Below are 14,467 nucleotides of genomic sequence, written 5' to 3'. Positions count from 1 at the left end.
TCAAGTCCTCTCTACCATTTATGTGCCTTCCTACTCCCCAAAGGGGGTAAACTCTGCTGGCATGGTGTGAACATCCTTTAGAAAAATCACTCTGTTTCTTAAGATCCAAGGCCAAACATCTGGAAGACACAGAATTCTGCAAATATGCTTCCAAGGCTTAATCTTTGTAATCAGAGGCCTCTCTTCCCTAGAACGAGCGCTTCTTGTGTGTTTACTACATTCTAGGTATTGTGTTGATTTTCTTACATTATCTCACTTAATCCACCCCCAGACTTCAGAATTACCCTTCAAACAGCAGTCAGACATTCATCTGTACAGAACTCTCCAAAGGCTTCCTGTCTTACACAGAAGGAAAGTCAAGTCCTTGCAACAAGCCAAGAGGAGGCCCCCGTGATATCTCAGACCAAGTGTGTTTCCTCCAGAGCCACCTGTTAAGCTTCTCCCCTCTAGCTGTGCTAGGCACCCTGCTGCTCCTCCCACAGGAAGCACCCTCCCTCCCTCCCCTGGGAGTCACATTTTACTCTCCCCAGTCTCTCCTTCTCAGTGGGAACTTCCTTGGCCTCCCAATATACATAGAACCTCACCTCCACCCTGCCTTCCACACTCTGCTTACTTCTTTAACATCCAACCCCACCCCCAACCTGGTACCTGCTTATTTACTGTCTCCTCCATCTAGAACATAGCTGCAGGAGGGGAGGATTTGGTTTTGTTCCCTTCTGAGCCCCCACAGTCTAGAACAGTGTTCTTAAAGCATCCCTGAATAAATGAATGAATGAAAAATATTCTTCTTACCTCCAATATTCAGCTGAGAAAAAGGTTTAATGACTAATTAATTTATCTAAGGTCATAGAGCTGATACAAGGCAGAACTATACACCTAGTACTGAGGACTTATCAACCTCCCTCCCCAAGCTCCAGCTGCCTTTGTAGGAAATGCTTTTGCTAGGCTCATTCAATCAAGGGTGATTTTTTGATGAAAAGAGGAAGCAGAAATGGATGATGATGACTAAGAAATCCGTGGAAAGCTGGGTCTAGAACCTGCTGTGCAAACTCACATTTTCTCCAAACCTCTTAAGTCATAGGTTCTCTCCTCACTCTTTTTTTTTTTTTTATAATTTTTTTTATTTTCCTACTGTACAGCAAGGGGGTCAGGTTATCCTTACATGTATACATTACAATTACATTTTCCCCCCACCCTTTCTTCTGTTGCAACATGAGTATCTAGACAAAGTTCTCAATGCTATTCAGCAGGATCTCCTTGTAAATCTATTCTAAGTTGTGTCTGATAAGCCCAAGCTCCCGATCCCTCCCACTCCCTCCCCCTCCCATCAGGCAGCCACAAGTCTCTTCTCCAAGTCCATGATTTTCTTTTCTGATCTCCTCACTCTTGACATGGGCCAAATTCAATTCTTTTTAAAATAGGTACCATAGAGTGTTAAAGTGAAGATCACACAGATTTTTCAACATTTTGAAGAACAATTTGTTGTTGCTGTTGTTACTTGCAAACATTTTGAAACCATTTATTAGTGGCATTTTTGTAGAGAGGGAAAGACCACATAAAATGAGGCAACTTCAAAATATACTGGAGCCTATAAACACCATTAGGGCTGATACTATGCTTTCCTGTCCCTGATTATCTCACTGAGACTGGTCCCGAGCAAGCATTCTATAGATGTTTAGTAGACAAAAGAATGTCACTGGAGAAGCAATTTTAGTTTTTTCTAGGAGCAGACTGGATACTGGTCATTTTGTTCAGACCAGCCAATTCTAACCACGTCCATGAAAAAGGTGGTAGCCATCTGAGAATTTACTTGGGGGTCAGAGAGTTGATCACATTTGAGACAAAGTTATAATCCCCATCAAAAGTTTGAAACACAAAAACACAAACCTAGTATAATGGAATCTCCTCAACTACAAGGAGAAAGCCAGAGCGGAATGTCGCCTTGGCCCACATGGGGCTCTGCAGGGGTGGGATGTGAGCTCAAAAGCTGAGCCAGGAGGTGGGCACCTTTCCAACCACTAAAAACATCCCAGAAGGAAAGACCAATGGCCATGATTTACAAACCAGAAAGTTGAGTGGGTGAAGTTGTAAACAGGCAGCCTACAGTAATCCAAGCTGATGCTTTATAATATAGAGGTATCTTTCCTTGCTCCCCTCCCCTTATGCAGGCTACAGAGCCCTACCACATTCCCTTCAGAGGAGGAAGATGGAGCTCAGCTCAGGAGTGAAACTCCTTCCCCTGCTTCCTTAAGTCTGTCCAAGGGTCTGACACATCAAGAAATGTACTTTAAACTTAAGAAACAGGATTATCCAACTACCAAGCCCCACCTGAGAGGGAGGCCAACACTGCCCCCCCCCAACCCTGATGAGTCACCCAACTAGCAGGTCAAGATTCCTTTTATTGTCATGGTAACCTTTCCTTAAAGTGGATCTAGTGACTTGCTTCTAATGAATAAATAGAGGAAAAGGTGATGGAAGCCCCTTCCATGATTAGGTCATACATACCCTGACCTCCCTCTTGCTGGCAGACTCTCTGTCTTGATGGCTCTAAGAAAGCAAGCTGTCAGCTGGAGACATTTTTGAGGTAAGAAAGTGAGGGTGTCCTCCAGTCAACAGCTAGCAAGGAACTGAGTTCCTCAGTCCAAGAGCCTGTGAGGGATTGAATCCTGCCAACAACCACTCAATGAACTTAGAAGCACATCATAACCAACTTGAGCCTTGAGATGGCTATGGCCTTGCCAGCAGCTTGATTGCAGCTCCAGAGAGGACCAAGCCAGATGCCCCAGTTAGGCCAGGCCTAGATTTCACAGAAACTGTGAGGGGAAGAAAAAACCAAAACTTGTATGGCTTTAAGCGGCTAAATGCTGGGGTGATTTGTTACACAGCAACAGACGACTAATACAAGGATAATGAAAATACCATGAGATGCATGTAGCAGAAATTCATGCTAAAAATGCCATGAGAGCACAGATTTGGGGTCTCAGGACACTTAAAGTGTAGGCCCTGTGGAGGGGAGGAATATGGGACCCTGCCTAACAATGCAAAGCTGCAATGACCAGGCTATTTCCACCTGCTGCAGCTGTCCATTTGTCCAATATGTGAAGCCCAAGTTTGTTAGTCTGGCAACAGGAACTGCCATCATCTGGCCTCAGCCTACTTTTCCAGTTTTGTCTCCTTCTTTCTCCCTACCTGTCTGCTATCTTTGAGTCAAATCAAGTTAGACGAAGTAGCCCCCAATACTTGCCAATTTGTCCATACTGTATCCTCTTCCTAGAATGCCTTCCTGTTCAGGCTGTGACATATCTCCTTGGTGCTCTGTGGAACTCCATGAAAATCCTATGCCTGGCCCTGAAGTAGCTCCCTCACACCACACATAACCCTGCCTACCACCTTTGGTTTTCTTATCTAGCACCTTCTCTGGCTCTAAGCCCAGTAAAGGATGTTCTTCAACTCAGTATCCACATAACTAGCTCACAGATGGAATATCATTTTTGGTCAGCAGCTGGTGAAAGAATAACTGTGGGATGGACCTGTTAGGAAGATCAACAATGGATAGTGTATTTGACACAATGGAGGATGACCTGTCACTCTAAAAAAATTTGACCTTAAAGAAGCAAGAAAATTCCAAGAATTATTACCTTGCCTACACCTTGCACTTGGGTTTCTGTTGAGAACTCCATTAAGAGAAAAGAATGGCTCTCACAACATCTGTCAGAATTACTCAAGTTTCCATCCTATATATCAGTTCTATTCACCAATAATCAAATCAACTGGAAGAGAAAAGGGAGGGAATAAAAAAATCAATAACTAACCTGAATGCCCTTCAAGAAATCTGCCTTCCTCCCCACTTGCTATCAACTGAAACTGACAGGCTGACCTAGAGTTAGAGATCAACAGCTCTCAACAACTTCAGAGAATGAAACCAACCATCTTCCTCATAAAAAAAAAAAATGCTCAGGGAGAAGGTAGCAATTATACTTTCTCAGAGAAAATGTATTTCTTAAGAGATGTAGCCATTGGGGAAAGATGTTTGACTCTCTTAAAATACCTTCAAATCAATGGCATCTTAGCTTGTGGACACCTGCCATTTTGAAGAAAAAGAACAAAATCAGTGACTTTGTTTAAAAATTTGTTTTAATACAATAAGCTTATTGTCCTGAGGGATTTCAATGCAAGATCAATAATAACCAATAATGACCCTTGGAGAAAGGTTTTGAATCCTATGAAAGTGGGATGACAAAAAAAAAAAAAAAAAAAAAAAAAAAAAAAAAAAAGCTATTCCTACTCAGTCAGCTTACTAGGAATCACCCTGGTCACTGTTCCACAGAAGAGAAAACATCCAAAACCCGACCTGAAATGTCTGTCCGTTTAAGTTATAAATCAACCCTGTAATTAAGTCTGTGGAGACCCTGCAGGGCAGATGACTTTGTGTTTTTCATACATGGATTAGGTGCCAGGACACGATCAATCAATGGGTTGGTGATTCAACTACATAAATGTGGTAGAAGGCCACCTATAAGGAGAACTTGGGTGACTGTACAAAACCTCTTGGGCCTGAAATCCAGACTATAGATCATAGTGAGGCTAATAAAGCTACCATATGCCACCAAAGGAGAAGGCTATGCAATTTCAGGGAAACAATTTTCCTACCTTGGTTACTAAGTAAAGACATGAGAAAATAATGCAGTCACTGAAAAGTGAAACTAAAACAATAGGAATAAGCAGTTAACTCTTTATACTAGAATTGCTAACCTCATGTAAAAGAAACTTTAAAAATTTATTCCTGGTGTGGGTTAGCGGAATCAGGACAGACTCAAGATTTCAATGCCAACATTTTGTCTCCATCAGAGAAAATCCGATTGATGCATTCTTAAGTACTTCTGGTTTATTTCTATGGACATGGATTTACATCTGATTGGCCTCTTTCTTACACACAGTGCTTTAGAACATCCCTCCTTCTTTCTTACTGTTAGCCTCTCAGATGACCTAACAGAGAATTCCACATCACTTTCCAGACAGTCATCAACACCCCCCCCCCAAAAAAAATCTGAGAATCATTGGAGCAAAGTATCTGGCGCTACCCTAGTAATGCCCCATCCTTTGTTCGCCACAAACCCAAGGCCAGGAATATTGGCCTCAAGGGCAAATTGGCAGAATGCAGGAACTGGGGGTGGGTTTGTGGACTAGACTGTAAGTCCATGTAAGTAAAGGCACAACGTTAAGTTCTTTGCCTCAGGATCCTAATTTGCTAGACAGTGTTTCCTAGAATTTTCTGGAGAACATGTTAAAAAGCCTACAGCTTTTCTTAGGCACAGCCACCAGATTCTGGATCAGGGAGCCTGAGGCAGAGAAGGACTCCAGAAAGCTGTATTTGCAACATGTCCCTGACTAGTACTATGGACACCTGGAAAAGAGAATCCTAACATCTGAAGGTGCCAGAAGATTGTTGCTGGGATTGTAGCCCCCAAACCTGGCTGCAGTTGGGGAACATTAATGATCAGGTTTCGTAGCCTCTAGGCTTAACGAATCAAAATCTCTGGCAGTGGGAACCGGAACTTTGATGTTTATATTCCTACCCTCGTTGCATGCTAGAATAAACTGAGCACTTGAAATTACCATTATCCAAGGCTTTGTGCAAAAGAATTGAATCAGAGGCTCTGGAGAAGGAATAGCTTGCAAAAGCTCCCTAAGTGATTCTGATGAAACCAGACCATAGCCAAGCATGCAGGAACCACTGAGGTAGATGGTGCAGGATGATGCTGACGCCATTGGGTTTTCATCTTTATGCAAAAAACCAGAGCAGCAAGGAGCAAATACACACCAACTGGGTGGCAGACACGGCAGGGCTGATTCCCTTGTCCCATCAGTGCATGGCTTTAAATGGAACCACATATTCAGGGGCATCCTTTAAAAAAACTGGTGGAACTCAGATCAGATTAAGACGTTTGCCATCAGCAATGGGAAGGAGAAGGCTGGGAGCCCAGAAAGTCTGTTCATTCTCTGCCAGTTAAGGTTTCTGTATAGCTTCAGACAAGTTCTAACCACATGATGACACTTTTGCTCAGGAGTGAAGAATCTCTATACCAGCAAAATGGAAAGGAACTTCTGTAGCCACAGCCACTTACACTTTCACAAGCTCCTCAGGAGAGAAGTCGGCATGTGGTAGGCACTCAATAAACTATGTTGAATAACCGACTGAATTTCCATTGCCACAGCTAAAACCTTAAATAACCTTTCAGGATGGTTTCGAGTGGATTTTTTTTCCAGTTTCTGAAAAAAATCACTACCACGGTAATCATCACAAAGTACGATACCATGAACAACTGAAACTAGCAGCAAAATTGCTTTAATTTTTAATGTGGGGTGGATAAATTCTACTTAGATATTTAAGTAGAAGCTTATCTGCTTATACTCCCAGAAGGATGGGGATTTCATCACGGGCATCTCCCATCTGTGGTGGGCACAATAACACCACCCCAAAGATGATCACACCTCGATCTGTAAAACCTGTGCCTATGTTACCTCATATGGCAAAGGGGGCAGGTATGATTAGATTAGTTAAGAGCCTTAACTAAGTTGGGGAAATTATCTTGGATTCTCTGGGTGGTCCACATGCAGTTACAAGAGTTCCTAAAAGATGGAAGAAGAGGCAGGCCGAAGTCAGGGAGATACTGTAAGAAGCCACACTGCTGACTTGGAAGCTGGAGGAAGGGGCCATAAGCCAAGGAATGCAGGCAGCCTCTAGAAGCTGGAAAATGCAAGGGAATGGATTCTTTCCTAGAGCCTCTGGAAGGAATGCAGCCCTGCTACTGACACTCGGATTTTAGCCTAGAGAAACACATTTCAGACTTCTAAACTTGAAAACTATTAGATAATCAATCTGCATTGTTTCCAGCCACTAAGTTTGTGGTAATTTGTTATAACAGCAATAGGAAATGAGTACATCATATAATACATAAGAGAAGAAGAATACAGGGAATAATAGTGGCTAAAGTAGCATTTCTTTGCATTTCAACATAGCAAAGGGCTGTACGGGGGTCCTCCACGGAGTGATGTGGTCTGCCACATCCCATCAAAAGTGGGGTATGGCTTGTAAGAGTACAAAGCTGAAAGAAAAGTTATGGAGGAGTTCCCGTCATGGCGCAGTGGTTAACAAATCCGACTAGGAACCATGAGGTTGCAGGTTCGGTCCCTGCCCTTGCTCAATGAGTTAACGATCCGGCGTTGCCGTGAGCTGTGGTGTAGGTTGCAGACGCGGCTCGGATCCTGCGTTGCTGTGGCCCTGGTGTAGGCTGGGGGCTACAGCTCCAATTCGACCCCTAGCCTGGGAACCTCCATATGCCGCAGGAGCGGCCCAAAGAAATAACAAAAAGACAAAAAAAAAAAAAAAAAAAGTCATGGAGATACTTGCCATAAATCACATCACAGGCTTGTAAGATAATATGGTATACATGTCTGCTTTCAAAAACAAAAGGAGTGATATCATTTTAAGTTCTCCATGGTAATTGGGCAGAATGTCTGGCTAACCAAGGTCATAAAACCTGGGCTAATATTCCAGGTGAAATGGCCAATATTATTGAGAGGATAGGCTCCCATCCAAACACCTATCACCAAAACGAGAAACCACAGTGGGGTAAAGATGGCAATGATGATCACGCCATACGTAAAGTCATGTTGGAAAGGGCGCACTGTCTCCCTGTCCTTCTAAGACCCAAGCCATGGCATGGCTATGTAAGACTGGGAGGTTTGTAGGCATACAAGAAGGCAAACCAAACGGGCTCATTGGGGCTTGAACCTATGACCTCAGCTTCACCAGCATTACCTCCTGCAATCAAGATCAAGTGGAAATGTGTTAGATTCAGTTTTCTGTGAGCTAGCTCTGAGGCTAGAAAGAGACCTGAAAACTGTGTTGTGTTACCTCTGCCTCTGTTTCCTTTCCATAGGCTGCAAACAGCTATAAAGGCAGCAGCCAGTTATGTAGCTGATAATAGTCCTGTAAGAATGTGCATGTGAAGTGACCATGGCTGTTCATGTAGTGGGCACATCATAGCAGGCTGACAGCTAAGATAAATACACTTAGGGCTGAATGGCAGACAGCAACAGGGCCATCCTATGCGTTGGCAAAATTCTCAACCACCAAGAGGGAGTCGAAGGCTCGCATCAGACTCCAACAGTATAATCAAAGTAAAAATCAAGACGTATGCTAAGTGCTCTACAAAGATCCTATCTCCAACAACCTTAAACCAGAAGTTCATTGTTATTCCCATCCCACAGATGAGAAGATCAAGAATCAGGAAAGGTTAAGGGGTCAGGGCTAGGAGATGCAGGTCTGGGATTCAAAACCAAGCCTTTCTGGCTTCAGTGTCTGTGATTTTTGTCACCATACTCCACTATCTTTATAACAGTAACAGAATAAGAGAATTTTGGAGAATGAGGCAGCAGAGAGTGACAATGTCACTGCCCCCTCATAAACCAAGCAGTTTATTTACAGTCTTTCATTCATTCCAACATTTTTTTTGAGTCTTTGTTCTATCTAGGAATGGCACACATGCAAATTGGAACCACTAAAACATCAAAGGCTATCAGGGAGCAGGACCTGGAGGCAGAATAGAGAGTAGCAAAATTCCCAGAACATGGAATTCCCATCGTGGCGCAGTGGAAACGAATCCAACTAGGAACCATGAGGTTGCAGGTTCGATCCCTGGCCTCGCTCAGTGGGTTAAGGAGCTATCATTGCCATGAGCTGTGGTGTAGGCCGGTGGCTACAGCTCCGACTAGACCCCTAGCCTGGGAACCTCCATATGCCGCAGGTGCAGCCCTAAAAAGAGAGGAAAAAAAAAAAAAGAAATCCCAGAACATACTCCAATAGTGAGAGAATCTGCTGACTGAGCAGCTCCAGCGATTTTGGGCAAGGGGAGATTGCTGACTCCCAGGCGGCAGCAGTAGCAGGCAGAGTGACTCAGAAGGTGGCAGTGAAGAAATGGCATCTTGAAGCAAAGGTGTCAGATACCCTGCGTGAAAAATACCACAAACTCACTAGGTTCTGGGAACAAGGCCAGGACCCCAGATTTTGTATATTACATGTACAATAGAAAGGACTGATCCCTGGCCTATTGACCTATTCAGATGATAGACTAATACCTGCGCAGTGATGGGGAAGTGGCGGATGGCCCAGGGACTACCTCAACCATCAAGGCTCTTGAGCAACATAGAAAATGCCCTTTATGTCCCGAGCCAAGGGCCTCCCCCTACCACAAGGGGGATGTCCTTCTGTTACCATAAAAAGCCCAGTTGAACACTCTTTATCATGTACATGCCTGGAATAGAAATCCGAGGGTAAATTTTCAGTTTGGCATGTCCCAAAGTGCATTCCTTGCAAAGAGGGTGACCTACCACATATTCTGGATTGCCAGAGTTTGCCCTGGTTTACTCATGTTGTCCTGGGATAACTGTTAAATGTGTCCCATTTCATTCTCAAAAACGTCTCAGGTTTGGAACCCCAAAAAGCATCTCTGGGGCTATTAATGGCTGTGCTGTCCTTCTGTGAACCTGAAGCATCCCAGCTGATGTTGTAAATCTTGAAGAATGAAATCTAAAAACCATTTCGATCAAGGAACTTCAAAGCAAAACATCTACTGTCCTCTTGTCTAACTACTGTTGCGTTACATACAATTTGAGAAGTGTCATGTTCAAGTTAAACAAGTTTGGTGGTCGTTGGTAGGGCACATGGCTTCCCAGATATTTACTTGGGTAGCGTGTCATGAATTTCCAAGACGGTCAGATACTGGGTGGTTTTCCCAAGCTTATTTAAACACAAAAGCTTTTCTCAGGAGATGTCAAAAGAGGTCAGTGTTTTTACAAAACTCCCCCACGTTTTTTTCACTCAACCAATACGGGTGCCTAACTTGTCTTGGCCTTGTTCTAGACCCTGCCATCTGCAGTGTAACAAGGTCCTTGTCCTCATGAAGCTTACATTCTAGTGGGGGAGGGAGGCAGAAAACCTGTAGACAAATAACTGTTGTGGAAAACAATGATCTTTCCCCCAAATAAGGGATATTCATAAGAAAGACCACAATAGCCACCAATGCTGAGGACTATTCACAAAGCCATCTGATTTCAGACATGAGTTGGCAGGGGTCCACAGATGTCAAAGCTCTAAATCGATGGGCACCTTGTTTTCTGAGTAGAAGATTCCATTAACAAGTCTCCCCCTTTAAACTGAGTGCACTTCATTTGTCATTAATATATATGTGCCTTTGGAGAGTCCATGTTCCTTTGGCTTTTGTTTGTGGACTATATTCATAATATGGGCCTTTAATACTCTCTCTGTCTGAGACGGAGGTGCTATTTAAAATAGCATCACTTTCAAAAGGAATGTGTCCAGTTGTCTACCACCCAAGGAATAAATCAGAACAAATGAGGAATTATTACATTCTATGCCATACATTCCACACCCTAGGGCTGGGATAAGGGACAAGGAGGTACTTAAAAATAAAAAAAACCCCAAAAAAGTGCACACGCATGTGCACGCACACACACACCCTCCGACCCTTTGATTGATTCTGTGCAGAACAGAGGCTCATATTTAAATGAATAAGCCAAGTTAAAACTTTCCCTCCTGGAACAAAGCAAAAGGAAAGCCTCTTTATGTTGCAGGGACTATAGATGCCACGGGCTGAGCCTGTCCCAAAGCTTCCCTCCACTGCTCAAAAACTAAGCCATCTTGCTGCATTTAGCACTTCTCGCCAGACCACCCACCCAGACGCGGATACACAAACCACATGTGTGAGGAATGCTGTTCAGCTAGGAAATCAGTATCAGTATTTCAACCTTATTACTTGCACAGACGGCCTTTTTAGTGCAACTCATTTGTTTTATCTTTTCAATAGCTTTGATTATTTTCTTTTAATGGCCTGGATTTATCCTTTTCTACCCTTTTGGAACTTCAGAGCTTGGTGGTGCCCCCCCCCGCCCCCGCATGTGGTGGAGACGTGATTATGAGGGAAAAGGAGCAAATTGCTTTGCCTTTCCCACTATCTCCCCACTCTTTGTGGCCACCTCTTTTGCGCAGACAGCCCCATGCCCCAAATTCTTCTCAAAAGGGACTCAAGGAGCCTTCCCATTCTGGTGGTAGATTATTTTTGTCATTTAACAGCGATAGGGCCCAGTGATAATGACCAAAGTGTTTTTTTCATTTATGCCATGCATGTCCCTCCTGAGCGTTCTTGGGAACCACGCTGGTTATCCTTCTCTAATTAAGGGGAAATGAAGACCAACAGGCTAAGCCGACAGCCCAGGGCAAGTTAACAACCTCTGGAACAGACTGGAAATGTCTCTAAAAGAAAGGGACCACATAAACTGCAAGGTGTGGATACTGTTACCAGGCAGAGAAGCAGAAGCACTGAAATGTGCTCAGGATTTTCTCTTGGGTGGTATCCTGGGCAGGAAAACCCATAAAATACTCTTAGTTGTTCCACCAATCAGAACAAACGAGTCCATTAGTTTTGGACACTGTAGGCCCGAATTCCCAAGCAGAGAAGTCTGGGCCTCAGGCCTCCGTTGAGCTGCCATCTCTCTTCAGGACCCCTTGTGTGTTCAAGTGGGAACAGGAGTCTGAGAAACAGTAGAACAAATGTACTGAGGGAGAAATTGGGGCTCAGTGCATTTCCCACGTGAGAGCACTCCAAGACAACACCCTGAGCTGTCTTCAGCCAGCCCACCCTGACTTTCTCCTTGTTGGAGAAAATGCAAGGCCAGTATTTTAAAATAAACCAATGAATATCTATGCTGAAACAGGAACAAGATGAGTCTGATTCAAGCACAGTCATTAGAAAGCTTAACTGTCAGCTGAGCCCATCTGGGACTGTTGTTTCCACACCTCAAGTCAGTTGCTAGTTGATAAGATCCAAGGCGGTCCACCATAAGCCCCTCCATGGCTTTTCGCCTGGAGATAAGGTGAGTTTCTTACATTTGATGTCTCTTTACTATTAAAAAGTATGACATAGAGCATTACCTCCATCTCCTTGGTTCCTTGCCAAACCGAAAGTATTCTATTCTCTTTGTTGAAATGGTTTTTCTCATTCCTGTCTAAGCAGGTACCATTTCTTGCCACCGGAATAAATGCAGGGCTTGTGTTGAGTTGATGAACAAAAAACCTTCCAGAGGCATCGGGGGAAAAGAAAAAACACCATGCGCAAGTAACCTGGTTTATTCCAAGAATGTACCTTACCATTTCTTGCGCAATCTCTGCAGAGCTTAATGTACTGGTTTTAGGACACAGAAAATAGTGCTAGACCTTGGGGACCCAAAGGACCCCAGCACAGACGGAGCCCTCAGCTGGTTCTGATAGTGCCCATTCATTCTTCCTTAGGCCAGCATCACTTCTTGAGAAAGGCTGGGGGCTCATTTTTTTTCTGTTTGCAAAGAAAACCAAACTGTTGAATGACTCTTAACAAATCCATAAGACTGCACATTGTAAAGAAAATGGAGCCACAATAGATTCAATAAGAATTTAAGCAAAACACCTACTTCTGTCTTTCTGTACTTACATTTCAACATGGGTTTTAGAGATGGGAAATACATGTTATGAACACCTTGTAGTTCACATAATTGCATCTACACACATATACACAGTGTATCTTTCAACAGAACTACACGTACATACTCCATTTTAAAAAAACAGATAGTGACAGATTTATAAAACTTAGTGGCCTTGCACTGTTAATCTCAAGAATACAATTAATTTATTTTTGCACTGCATGGTAGTTCTGGCCACCATTAAGGATCTGTCAGCATTTCCATTGTAACTCTATTTTCAGCATACTGGAGTACAAGTGCCAAAGATACATATTTACAGTTTACAGACACTGGTGGCTTTGACTTCTTTAGAAGGGATATTCAGGGGTGGCAGTGCCTACATCATCAAAAGCATCACATAATACAAAAGAGGTCAAAAGACGTAGACATCTAGCCCAAGACCAAACTAAACCCTGGGACTCGACTTCTCACCATTCATTGCAGCTGTAGTCGTCTCTACATCGTAGTCACAGTTTTAGAGCCACAGTCCAAAGCAAGAGTCGAGGTGTGTATGCATGTAGTACACAGCATCAATATCCAAAATGCTAAGGATGGAGAGTAACGAGCATATAGCAAACTAATCCAGAGCTGATCACCTCCACAGTGAGAAAAGCCACCATCCAACACAAACACTGGCCATCCAACTCCATTACACAGGTAGAATGAAAACACTGAAGAATAAAGTCTCTTAAACAAGTATGTTAACTTGTAGACACATGTGGGGCTTAAAACAGAGTATGGGATATTATGTGGGCCTAACCTGTCTTTTTCAAAGATTAGCTCTGTCTGTAAAAGTTATCAGCAGAAACGTTTTTGGTGGAAGAAAGTTTTTAGTGGAAGAAAATCAATTTGATTGGCTCTTTCCACAAAAAACATAGGTAATCATTCAGATTAGATTTGCTTGCCAACTTAAACATGTTTAGGACACTCTCATGTGCCTTGTTTCTTCTGGAGTTGTTGTTTCCTGATCTTAAGTTTTTATGTTCTCCCCTACTTTGAGATGATATACAAGCATACATAGACACCTATTTGTCTACACAGAGGGGTAGATTATGGTGAACATACAAAATAGCTGCAATTTTGTTGCTAATATGATTGCTATATGCTAAGGAGGAGGCACCCCTTCTCCTACGTATCCTGCTGCAAAACCAGAGGCAAAAGCTAATTTATAAGTGGAGGAAGAGTTCTGTACAAAAGTGGGTTTTTTGTTTGTTTTTTCCCTCAAGTTCCTGGGGAAAATTTTAAAGAAAATTTATCATACTCTGGCTGGCTCAAACCATATTCACACTCACCTAATTAATTTTATTTGAAACATCTATATATATATCAAAGAAATTAAGCCCTGCCATTTTACCTTTGTGCTTAAAAAACCAAAGCCACTCTTGGAATACACACGTGCCACAAATTTTTTAATAGGTTTCAAAGGTGGAGTGTACATCAATGTGGCAGAATTGAGTGGGTTATTTTAAATATAACCATTGGAAATTAATTGAAAGGGGATTTATTATTTCTGCATTTAAAATTCAGATGAGAGCAAGAGTTCAACTTCTAAAAAATCAATGTGACTCTTACTCTATCGGAATTTCACCGAAAACTCGTTTGGCTGTCTCTCAGAGTAATAGAAGGGTAAGTTTTCCCCAATTTTATCAATTTACAAACCTAAATTCTGATGATATTCTGAAGCCATCTGCTTTGTTACCTAAATTTTAGAACTAAGGTTTACCACTGTAATAGCTCCCTATCTCACTACCCTTTTTGTTAGGTTACTTCTTATGCTAACTAGTTTCTTGGTTAAAACCTAGGGAATGAAACATCATTGCCAAATCATAGTTTTTGTCACACAATTTAGATACAAAAATAAAAACGGCCCAAAGTACATATACAATTCTAG

The sequence above is a fragment of the Sus scrofa genome, chromosome 1, assembly GCF_000003025.6.
Source record: "Sus scrofa isolate TJ Tabasco breed Duroc chromosome 1, Sscrofa11.1, whole genome shotgun sequence".
Taxonomy (NCBI): domain Eukaryota; kingdom Metazoa; phylum Chordata; class Mammalia; order Artiodactyla; family Suidae; genus Sus; species Sus scrofa.
This window is presented reverse-complemented; position numbering follows the sequence as displayed.